Consider the following 12082-nt stretch of genomic DNA (forward strand, 5'->3'; position numbering starts at 1 on the left):
GGCTCTCGAGAGTTAGATCATAAACCCAGAGCACTGGATGAGCTCCGGCCTCCTATCCCACCCTCCCTTTCTTCTTTCTCTGTTTAAACTTGAAAAGTAACCTTCTCTTTGCACATTTGTTTGCTTTACGAGAACAGCTTCTAATTTCCCCCTTTGTAGCAGGAAGTAAATTCTGCTTCATTGACTGTGTGCAGCAGGCTTGTGCTGCGGTCAGAGGTGGGAGATGTTCCCAGTTAAGAAGGGCTGAAATGAGTCCAGAAGACTGCATCTGAAATTTGGACCTGTGACAGTTCTAGTGCCAGCAGCACTGGACCTCACCCAGGCTTTCTCCAAGCCTGGGATCTGCCCTCCCATTCCCTCAGCCACTGTCAAGGAGGGGTGAAGGGCTTGTGGGTGCAGATGGCAAGATGAGCCGGAGCTCACCAGTCCTGGGGTTGCTGGGTCCCCTTGGGGATTACCAGCAAAGACTGTGTTAGGGATAGTGGGAGCTATTTATAGTTCTGCTACTAACGGGCCCAGGAAGCTTAAACAAGTTAGCTTTTATCTTAGGCCCTCCAGGTCTCCCCTCCATAAAGTGAAGGGCTTAGGATAGAAGGTCTCCTCACAGTCCTGGGAGAGGCAGTGACTAACAATGCCACTGAGTCCATCCTGGGGCAGGCAGTGTCCTGCCCAAGGAGCAGGTTACAAGAACTGCAGATGGCACAACCCTTCCCTGTATTAATGGGATATGCACTTATAGCTTTGTGTGGTGTTTAACATTTTTAAAGCAAATATTTATTACTTTTGCAAGTAAAAAAAAAAAAAGGCAGAGAGAGAAATAAAATCACAAACAAAAACCAAGCCAAAACAAAACAGCAAAGGAAGTGAAGAACTAATCCCTAAAGGGATCAGTATATTTATTTATTTTTTTAAAATTTTTTGCACAACATCTTTATTTTTGTTTGTTTATTTTTTTAATGTGGTGCTGAGGATCGAACCCAGAGCCTCACACGTGCAAGGCAAGCGCTCTACCCAGCCCAGTATATTTATTTTTAACTTTTTATTTGAAAGTTTCAAACGTACATAAAAGCAGAAAGCATAGCATAATTGGTTTTCCTATGTGCTTGTCGCCATCTTTTCCTTCCCACCTCCACTTTGTGTCTATTGGGGTGTTTAAAGCCAATTCCTGATACCACGTCGTTCCTCCTGTAGGACTCCTACTTCAGTAGCTGCCTCTAACAGATAAGGATGTTTAACAAAGAAATGCCACTAGGACAACACAACTTAAAATAATTTTAAAAATATATGCTAAATAATGTGTTCAATTTTCCTGATTGATTTCAAAATATGGTTTCACCATTGGTTTGTTGAACCAGTAAAAGAATATGGGGCTTTAAAAAATGTTCTGGTGTGACCTTTGAGCTGTGCTGCCTCTGGTCATTTCCTGGGTCCACCTTATCCTGTGCAGTGCTCATTGGTTCATGGACAGTAAAATGCTACATGGTGTCGGGGTGGTTCCTGGGGAAGCCACACAGGAACCCCGAGGTTCCACAAGATGCCAAGGAGGAGGGGAATTGGCATCCCACCTATTCATGCTTCTTAAGGGAATGGACAACTTCAGAAATTCATGTGTCACTGGTGTTTACTCCCTGAAAGCAGAGATGGGTGTGCCCTTCACCTCTGGTCTCTGTACCCTCTTCCACCATTCTCTGTACAGCAAGGATCTCTAAGCTCTTCTGCAGCTAACTCTTAGGAACAGGAAACTGGATCATCTAGAGCCCAGGGGAACTAGGGTTGTCCTTAGGCATTAGGAGAGGCCTTTAGAGGTGTGTGTGTGGGAGGCAGATGGAGTCTACATTTGTGGCAATAAGAAACCTATCGTCCTTGGCTTCCCTGAGGGGAAAGTTGTTCTATAACCAACATGGACTGAAACCTTTCTATGTTACTTGATAGCTCTGTCATCTCAGGAATATTATTTTACCTTTCTGAGCCTCACTTTCCTCATCTGTAAAACAAATAATATTAGTTCTTGTAAAATGGATAACATTGGTACTTACCTCAGAGTTGTGAGATTTACCGAAGACAATGAATGTTAGGGCCTGTCTTCAGTCATGATGCCCTGAATGTGCCTGATCTCATCTGAATCTTAGGGACTTGGCTCTGGGCCCACCAGACAGTAAAAGTTTGAGAAATCAAAGATTTTCAGAATATTGTCCTTGGGATTATGCCTTCATTTTGTAAACTGACATATTTTATTTATTATTATTATTATTATTATTATTATTATTATTATTATTATTATTATTATTATTTTGGTAGTAGGGATTGAATCCAGGGGCACACTACCACCAAGCTATACCCCAAGCCCTTTGTTTTTTTTTTTTTTTTTTGAGACAGGGTCTCACTAACTGGCCTAGGCAGGCCTCAAACTTGCAATCCTCCTGCCTCAGACTCCTGAGTCACTGGGATTACAGATGTATAGCACCACATCTAGTACAACCTGACATCTTTGAAAGTATTGGATCCTTTTGTTTTTATTCCCTCATCTCCACTGATTTAGAACTGCCCAATAGAAATGTGAGATCTCAAGGTGCATTAGTCAGTGTTCTTCAAAGAAACAGAACCAGTAGGAGATTCTAGAAATAGGTAGGTAGGTAGGTAGGTAGGTAGATAGATAGATAGATAGACATGTACAAATACAAGAATTATTATGGAAATTGGGATACACAATTTTGGAGGTTGAGAAGTCCCATGATCTGCTGTCTGCAAGGTAGAAACCCAGGAAAGTCAGTGATGTAATTTCAGTTCAAGTCTGAAGGCTGGAGAACCAGGAAGCTGATGTAAATCCCTTTTCCTCTCCCATTCCCCACTGGGGCCCTCAATGTTAGATGGATAATACCCACTCGGGTGCAGGGGAAGGTGCTACTTTAAGTGCAACAATTCAAATGCTAATTTCATCCAGAAAACCCTTATGATGTACCACAAAATAATGTTTAATTGGGGCACCCTCATAATTAATCTTTTAATTAACCTATGTAGGTTTCCTCATGAATCGTTCAGAGGATGTTGACATAGGCAGACTTGGTAAACCAGACCTGGGTCAGGGCCTGGGTGTCCAGTTCTATGCTGCCTCTGTTGACAGACTTCCAGGACATACCTGTAAGAACTTTGAGTTTCTCTGCCTCTGAACTGGAGATCAAAATGTGTGCTCAGTTCTCATTTCCTCACTCCCAGAGATAAATGCCTACCTTGTCCCAGATTCCCCTGGACACAATATACTTCCCAGTTCACCCTTCAGGACTGAGGTGTTCATCTCCCCAACTGCCACCATGTTGGTGATCAGCGATGCCCACAGCCGTGTCTGTCCCAAAACTGCTCCTCAGCTGAAGCAAGTTGCTTTGGCCAAAGCTACACTCCCTTTTCAGGGATATCCAATCACAAGTCATTGGAAGTACAAAGGCCCAGCACCCTTCATTCTAGGGCATCTCTGAAGGGCCATTTCAGGGCCTTGGCTCTTCTGGGATCCACCAAGGCTTTTATTGTGACAGCATCGCAACCCAACTTCTCCCTGTGCTCAATCCTGCCTTCACTCCCCAGAGGTGGTATTCCTGAGACTCTTTTTTTTCTTTTGAACTATAAATTGAACCCAGGGGTACCTTACCACTGAGCTACATCCCCAGCCTTATTTATTTATTTTAACTTTGAAACAAGGCCTTGCTAAGTTGCTGAGGATCTTGCTAAATTGCTGAGGCAGACCCCTTCCTCAGCCTCCCAAATTGCTGGGATTATAGGCTTGAACCACCACACCCAGTGCTTTTTTTGCTTTTCTTAAGAAGGCCTTCTTTGCCCTGTGGTTATAATTTGTGAAGACTATTTTAGGGTTGCAACAAGTTGGGACTGTCCTAGAAGACAGAATCTGGTTGGCCTTTGAGATTTAGAGAGAGACCTGAGTAGAATGAGTGTATTCCAGGGGCCCAGAACTCAATTTCCTCATCTCAGGGCAAGAAACAGAAGCCACGGCCATGAGCATCATCACTGCCACCGGAAAGCAAGCCTAGACAGAGTGCTTTAAGCTGGTGCTATTGCTCATTCCATCTCAGAAGGTTAATAAAAAAAAAAAAAGTGAGGCTACCCTCAAGGTCCTGCTTTTGTGGAGTTCTGTCCCTCCTTTGACACAGCAGTCCTGAAATGATGCTAACGGGTATAACATAAGATACTCTGGAGGACATTCTCTGTAAAGGCAGCTGCTATATAGTAGAAAAAAACAGTCACAGTGTTGTGGTTCTGATAGCAAATGTGAAAACATTCATCACCACAATTCTTGCTGAATTATCTGTATTGATAATGCAGCAGGCCAGGTAATATACAAAAAGAGGGACATCTGCTATTTTAGAGGTGGCACCTTCTGGGGAGTCGTCCGGCAGAGCAGAATCAGAGATCTCTGATAAGTCCACACTGTGCTTTTTAGCAGCTGTGGAACTATGTGCACATGAATGAGCTTTTTTGAGTTCTTGATGTTCTCCTCTGTGAAATGGAATTAGCAAGGCAGTGCGGGGTATTGTGAGGACTAGTGGCTTAATGAGCGGGAAACAGGTTGACAGGGCTCTAGGCATAGTATCATTGTTGTACTTGGTGTTCGAGGGACATGGGCAGAAGGAGTTTGTGCTTCACACATGTAAAAATAGCCAACAGGACAGGAAATGATCAAGTTGATAAATCCTATGACAGTAGAGGTTGGAGACGAGTCTAGTGTTCAGGTGACCTGAGCACAGTCCTATTTGTGGTTGTGTTTTTATGTAAGTCGCCATATGTGTAAAATGAAATGAAATAATCCCAGAGAGATCAGCTTGTTGGTCTGAATCTGTCCTGGCTTGTTCTGAAGGTCAGTGGAGCACAAGTCGGGGCAGCTTCTGTCCCCAGGCTCCTAGCCCTAAAGGCTAACTGCTTTCTTTCCTTCCATTTAGCCTCATATGCCTACAGGACTTTTATTCATTGCTGAGACTTGATACAGAGACCCTGGCTTCTGCGTATCTGACCAGGAATCCCCAAACGGATCAGACAGAAAGACTAAGCAATTGGCTTTTTGGGTCTCAATATGCTAAATACCTAGTTCCTTCCTTGGAAACTCAGTCTTATTCTATGGTATGTCCCCAAAGAAATGCAGAGGTGCATCAGAGAAGGAAAAGAAATTGACAAATGAGAGAGGTTTGAATTGGTGCTCTGTCAAAACTTACTGTTGGAGTCTATGTATGGGGGCGCTCCAGCTGTGGTCCATGGAGGAAAAAACATATGACTGACTTCTGTGTTACATTGCCTTTGTTCAGTTGTGGGCCAGTACAATGAGGATACGAAGTCCCCAGTCCATCTCTGAATGGGCCATTTTACTTCCCGAGACCATCTGCCTTATAGATAGATTCGAACTTTCTTTACACAGGGAGGTGGTGACTGGGCCACCTCTGGAAGACAGTGCAGGGTAGATCTAGCTACATAATTTGCAGGGTCTAGTGCAAAATGGAAATGTGGAGCTATTGTTCAAAAATCAGTAAAGTACTGTTAAGTATGCTTTATGTGGCTTTTTCTCTAAAAAAAAATCTTGTTACTTACAAATGCAGTAAGTGTAATAGTGTTATGTAAGTAACAACATGAACTTACAAATGCAAAAAATTTTGGTATCATATTATATAAGATAATAAGTGATAATACTTGGTCATAAGATTTTTTCTGGCTTGCTTCTTTGCAAATTCATTTATGAGGTCATAAAAAGTTTTACTTTTAGCAACTTCCTTCTCAATTGATGTAATTGAAAGTGATATTAGTCATTCTTGGCAAATATAAGATCTGAAATAATTTTTGATAATGTTGAATTTTAGAAGGATCTTTCTTTGATGTGACTGCTGCTGGAGCTGTAAAGTATATTTTATGAGCTGCAATAGCACTGGGATTAGTTTCTGATAAGTTATTTAATAATATAAATTTTAGTACATTTAGAGTTGATGTAAGTCTGAATTTAAATTCAAATATAAATTTATACAATGGCATTTTCTCTGGCCTTTCCTGTAACTTGTAGAGATCACATAAGAATTGAAAGTGGTTTTGAGAAACTAATGGGATTCCATTTTTGAGAAACCAGCCTCTACTTCAGAGCAAAGCCAGTCCAAGGAAGGGGGCATGACCCTTGTCCTTGGAAAAACCCACAGAGCACTCCTAAGCACATACCCTCCCTGCTGAGTTGTTTGTCTGTAAATAACAGGAGAGGTCTGCAGCAACCTCCAATCAGCATGAGACAGGGAAAATACCAATACCGGGGATGCCAGATGACCTCCCAGTAGTTTATGGTGGTTGACAACATGTTGGGAAACCATGTAGTTTAGCATGTACACCCCTCGTGGCTAAACCATTCAGTTCAAAGGAATCCCCCTCTTGTACTAACCAATCATCCCTACCCAACTTGTTCCTGCCAGTGAATGTGCTAATTAATGTTAAGAGTTGTTGTTTGATTTTCCTGCGGTATGGAATGATTTGCTGTGTGATGTTGTGACACATAGAGTATCCCCCCAAAACCTATAAAATCTCACTGGACAAAGGACCGGGACTCACTCCCTGGGACCACTGCATCAGGAAAGGTTGTGAGTCCAGGCTGGAGCTTGCAATGAAGACTCTTGTGTGATTGCATCGGATTCGGCTCCTGGAGGTCTCTTGGGGTCCCACGAATCTGGCATAACAGTTTTATGATTTGTATATAATTAAAAATGCCGATTTATGCATTCTATTGCTTTATCTCTCGTTATAAGAAAAAATTAATTTTAGATTGTCTTTGTTGTTAATAATTGGCTTATGTGAAACTTCATGTGAAAAATAGCCTTCTTCTGTTGAGTGCAAGTTTTAAAATTTAATTTCTATTTTTAGGCCTGTGGATATTGGCATGGCAGTGCTGTAACGATTTTCAAAACCAAAGGTTCTAAACTCTTGGGAAAATTCTAATAACTCCGATAGATCTATTGCAATGACCACGTGTATATTTTTGTTTCATAATAATTTATTGACAAACTTCACTGCCTAAGCACTGGCAGTTCCTGTCCCAGTATTCCAACCGGAGAGTTGTTATTTTTGCAGATGCTGCAGGGGTACACAAGAGGGCTGATGAACATGCTGGCCTCCCTCCACCATCCTGGCACTTCAGCTTCTCTTTCTGGGGTTGAGGCTTCTGCTGCTTCCACCAGCCATCACGAGGTCTGGACTCGGGTCTGGTCCTGCCTATCCTGTCAGCACACCGATTGTTGGGCCCAAGGACTGAAGCAGTATGTGCACACCCTGCTGTGAGCTTATCTCCTCTGCTCACATACCTGTTCCATCACTTATCAGACTTCACACACAAAACACAAGCTCAAAGATAAAATTGTTAAGAATTTCAAGACAGTGTCCACAGAACCTTAAACCAAAGGTGGGGCTCTTTTGGAGAGTCAGGCCTGTGGGACTATACAGGTTGCAGGCCCATGGAGCCAGCCCTGACCCAAGGCATGTACGCAAATCTTAGTAGGGAAGCAATAGTTTCTTTGTGTTACAAGCCAGATAGCACTCTAAGTCAGGGGACCAGTAAAACTCAGGAATGTGTTCTAAAAATGGAAACCCAGCACATCCCACATTGTAAAGTACCAGCACCATACTGACAAACAGTTTGATTTATTTTCCCAGAGTGGAGAGGGAACCATTATTATTATTATTACTCATTCCTTCTTCCCTCCACTCCAAAATATGGTGACCCAGGCCTTGTGAGAGGTTGGACAAACACACGAGGTGATCATTGCTAGGTATGTGCAACCAATACTTAACTATCATCATGGTGCTCATGCCATCAACAGTGTAGAGTAGTGGGCTGTCCCCTAAGCCCTCCCTGGCCAAGGAAATAAATGTACCCTAGACAGAGAAATAGGAGATGCAGAAAATCAGACCTGGCCTCATGTCTGGGCAGGAAGACTGACACTTGTTTTGACTCTAAACAGGTACATTCAGGATAGCATTCCATATCCTTGAAGATAGAAGTGGGATTTATCTATTTATTTAGGATTCCAAAAAATAAAATGTGTTCAGTATTTAAGCTAGTGACTTGGAAAGTTTTTATTGCTTTATTTTTCATTACAACATTGACTCACATTTTTAGAAATAGATGTTTGATTTAGAAAATACAGATAAGTAAAAATAAAAAATCCACTGCTGTAGTTGGATCTTTTTTTTTTTTCCTTTGAGAGAGGAGAGAGAGAGAGAGGAGAGAGAGAATGAGAGAATTTTTTTTTTTTAATATTTATTTTTTAGTTCTCGGCAGACACAACATCTTTGTTGGTATGTGGTGCTGAGGATCGAACCCGGGCCGCACGCATGCCAGGCGAGCGCGCTACCGCTTGAGCCACATCCCCAGCCCCTGTAGTTGGATCTTAAATGACCTCTAAAGGCCCATGTGTTAAAGGCTTAGTGCCTAACCTATGGCACTACTGGGATCTTATGGAGCCTTTAAAAAGTGGGTCTTAGGGGCTGGGGTTGTGGTTCAGTAGTAGAGTGCTTGCCTAGCATGCATAAGGCACCGGGCTCGATCCTCAGCACCACATAAATGTAAAATAAAGATATTGTATCCACCTAAAGCTTAAGAATAAATACTAAAAAAAAAAATTGGGACCTAGTGGGAGGTCTTAGGTCACCATGTGTTTCCTGCCATGAATGTACTCCTTTCTCTAAGGCCCAAAGCAATGAGGTCAACCAACCATGGACTACAACTCTTTTGTTGTTATAAGCTGATTATTTCAGATATTTTGTTATGGTAACAGAAAGTGGACTAACACACCACAGAGCATAAATAACCACAGAGTATAAATAACTTCTATTGTAGGGTTTTTTGTTTGTTTGTTTGTTTCTGTGGCACTTGGGATGAAACCCAGGAACATCCCTATTCTTTTTTTTTTTTTTTTTTTTTGAGACAGGGTCTCACTAACTTTAGGGATATGCTCTAGAAACCTTTTTGTTTTTCTATATATGTTTCAGAAAAAATAAATATCTGAAAGTATAAGGAATAATATGATAATCACTCATGTACCTAATATCCTGAATGAATATTTGTATTTAGTATATTTGAGTCAGATTCTTTTACATAAATGAAATAAAATATTACTGATAAAGTTCATATAGCTCATTCAAATCCCATTTTTTTCTTTCCTTCCCAAAAGATAACTTCTATTTTTAAGGTGACTTTGTCCAAAAGCTTTATCTCTTGTAGTCTGAGTTGTGTAAGACAGTCATAAAGTTCTAATCCCAACCAGGAGTTTTTCCAGGATGAAATTGGGTGCCAACAATGATTATCCTAAAACAATGGATACAAACCAGAACAGTCCCAGGCAAACTGGGACCTGGGCGATCTTAACTTTAGGGTCCTTCAAGTGCTCCAAAGACCTGTTTGCTTAATGCTCAGGGGGGGAAAAATAACTTCTATTGTAGGTTTTTGTTGTTGTTGTTTGTTTGTTTTTGTGGCACTGAGGATGGAACCCAGGAACATCCCTACCTTTTTTTTTTTTTTTTTTTTTTTTTTGAGACAGGGTCTCACTAAGTTATTCAGGCTGGCCTTGAAATTGGAATCCTTCTGCCTTAGCCTCCTGAAGTCACTGGTGTATGCCACCATACCCAACTTATAAATTTCTAGGTATCCTTTCCACATGTTTTTTATAGATTTACCACATATATGTATGAGAACAATTAAAGAGTTACCTAAACACTATGTATTTTTCTGGAATTTGTCCTCCCCTTGCCCCCTACACTGGTTGTTATTTAAGTCGACATATATAGAACTCACTCAGTAATTTTAACTGCTATTTAGCAAGAGTTGGCAAACTGTGGCTTGAAAGCATATTCAGTCTCTGAATAAATTTGGGGTTTCTTTAGGTGTGTGGTATGGGTATTGAACCCAGGGGCACTCTACCCCTGAGTTGCATCCCCAGAGGCTGGCCTTGAACTTGCTATCCTCCTGCTGCAGGCTCCTGGGTAACTTGAATTGCAGGTGTGCACCACTGCGCCTGACTAAATTTGATTGTTTTGTATGGTTAAGAATGTTTTTACTTTTTTTTTTTTTTGTACTAAGCATTGACCCAGAGGACTCTTAACCACTGAGCCACCTCTTAAGCCCTTTTAAAATTTTTTTTTCTTATTTTGAGACAGGGTCTCATTAATTTGCTTAGGGCCTTATAAGTTGCCAAGGCTGGCCTGGAACTTGCAATCCTCCTGCCTCAGCCTCCTGAGTTACTGGAAATACAGGACTCAGCCACCAGGCCTGGCAGTTTTACATTTTTAAAGATTTTTTTTTTTTTTAAAAAAACTGCAACACAGACTTAAATGATCTTCAAAGCCTATAATATTTTCTTTGTGGCCCAGAAAATTTGTTGAGCCCAGTTATTTAGTGCCTTGCTTTGCTGAGGCTGGCTTTGAACTTGCGATCCTGCTGCCTCAGCCTCCTGAGCCACTGGGATTACAGGTGTGGGCTGCTGAGCCCAGCTCATATCTACTTTTAAGTTGATCAGATTTTCAACTGTTGCCAATTTGATGGAGGTGAATGGCTCATTTCTCTTGTTTTCTGGTGAAGCTGGATAGCTTTTCCTAAATTTACTGGCCATTCAATTTCTTCCTTTGTAAATTGCCCTTCTTTATGCCCTTTTCCTATTGAGATCTGTCTTATCATTTTAAGAATTATTCATATATTTTGAATTCTAATCCTTTTTGAGGCAGATATGTAAAAAATTTCCATCCCAGTTTATTGCTTAAAACAAATAAACAAACAAATTAAAAAATCCTTAAGTTTATCATATCAATTTATATCAAGTTTCCTATCTTGAAACCGTAAAGGCAGTCTCATATATTATGGTTTAAAAATTTTACATTTCTACATTATTTATTTATTTATGGTACTGGGGATTGAACTCAGAGGCATTTTACCACTGAGCCACATCCTCAGCCCTTTTATGTATGTATGTATTTATTTATTTATTTTGAGACAGGGACTTATTTACTAAGTTGCTTAGGGCCTTGCTAAATTGCTGAGGTTGGCCTCGAACTTGCAATCCTCCAGCCTCAGCCTCTCCAATCACTGGGATTACAGGCATGCATCACCATGCCCAGCAAACTTCTACTTTTTATATAAAATAGCAAATCCTTCTAGAATTTGCTTTGGTAGGAATTGAATTTTGTTATTTTCTACAACGCCACACTCTGTGTGTGTATGTGTGTGTGTGTGTTACTGGGGATCAAACCCAGGGCCTTGCACAAGCTTGGTTAACACTCTATCACTGACCTACATCCCCAGCCTCAAATTTTGTTATTTTCTCTCTTGACTACTCCAAATCCCAATGCCATTTATTAAAAGTTTTCTTTTCCCAACTAATTGGTTATTAACTCATTCAATGAATATTTATTCAGTTTCTCCTAAGTGCTAGACACTGTTCTAGACATTGCCAATGAAGCTGGAAAAAAAACCCCTCTGTCCTCAAAAAATATATATTCTAGTAGGAGGGACAAGATAATAAAGTACACAGTGTGTCAGATAGTGACCCTGTCTCTGAAGGTAAGTAAAGAAGAGAAAGAAGGACTGTGGAGGGAGCATTGCTATCAGGGATGGTGTCACTCACAGCATGACACTGAAACAGATGAGAGTAAGGATGCAGATGAATGGGGAGAATGCAAATGCAAAGGTCCTGGGAAGGGAGTGTGCTCAAATATTCAGGGGAAACCAGCAAGGGGACCCACGCAGCTCATGCAGAGAGCCAGGGGAGCCTCATAGGAGAGGAAGTCAGGTAAGGAGGAGCTGGATCTCATAGGGTCTTTGAGCCATGGTGAGTACTTTGACTTTTAGTCAGAATGAGCTGGGAAACATGAAGGTGTTTTGAGCAAAGAACACCACCTGACTTGGATTTTAGAACATTCACCCTGGTTGCTTGCTGTGCTGACCGAAGCCAGTGAAACTTCTCAACATCTCACTATTTCTGCCCAGGGGTTGAGGGTACCTAACCCACCTCTCCTCTTAGCTGATGTGGGCTGTCTCTATAAGGCCATGAAGGGCTGGACCTTTCTGAAGAAA

This window comes from Spermophilus citellus (assembly GCF_964194105.1).
Source record: "Spermophilus citellus genome assembly, chromosome: 13".
In the NCBI taxonomy this organism is placed as follows: domain Eukaryota; kingdom Metazoa; phylum Chordata; class Mammalia; order Rodentia; family Sciuridae; genus Spermophilus; species Spermophilus citellus.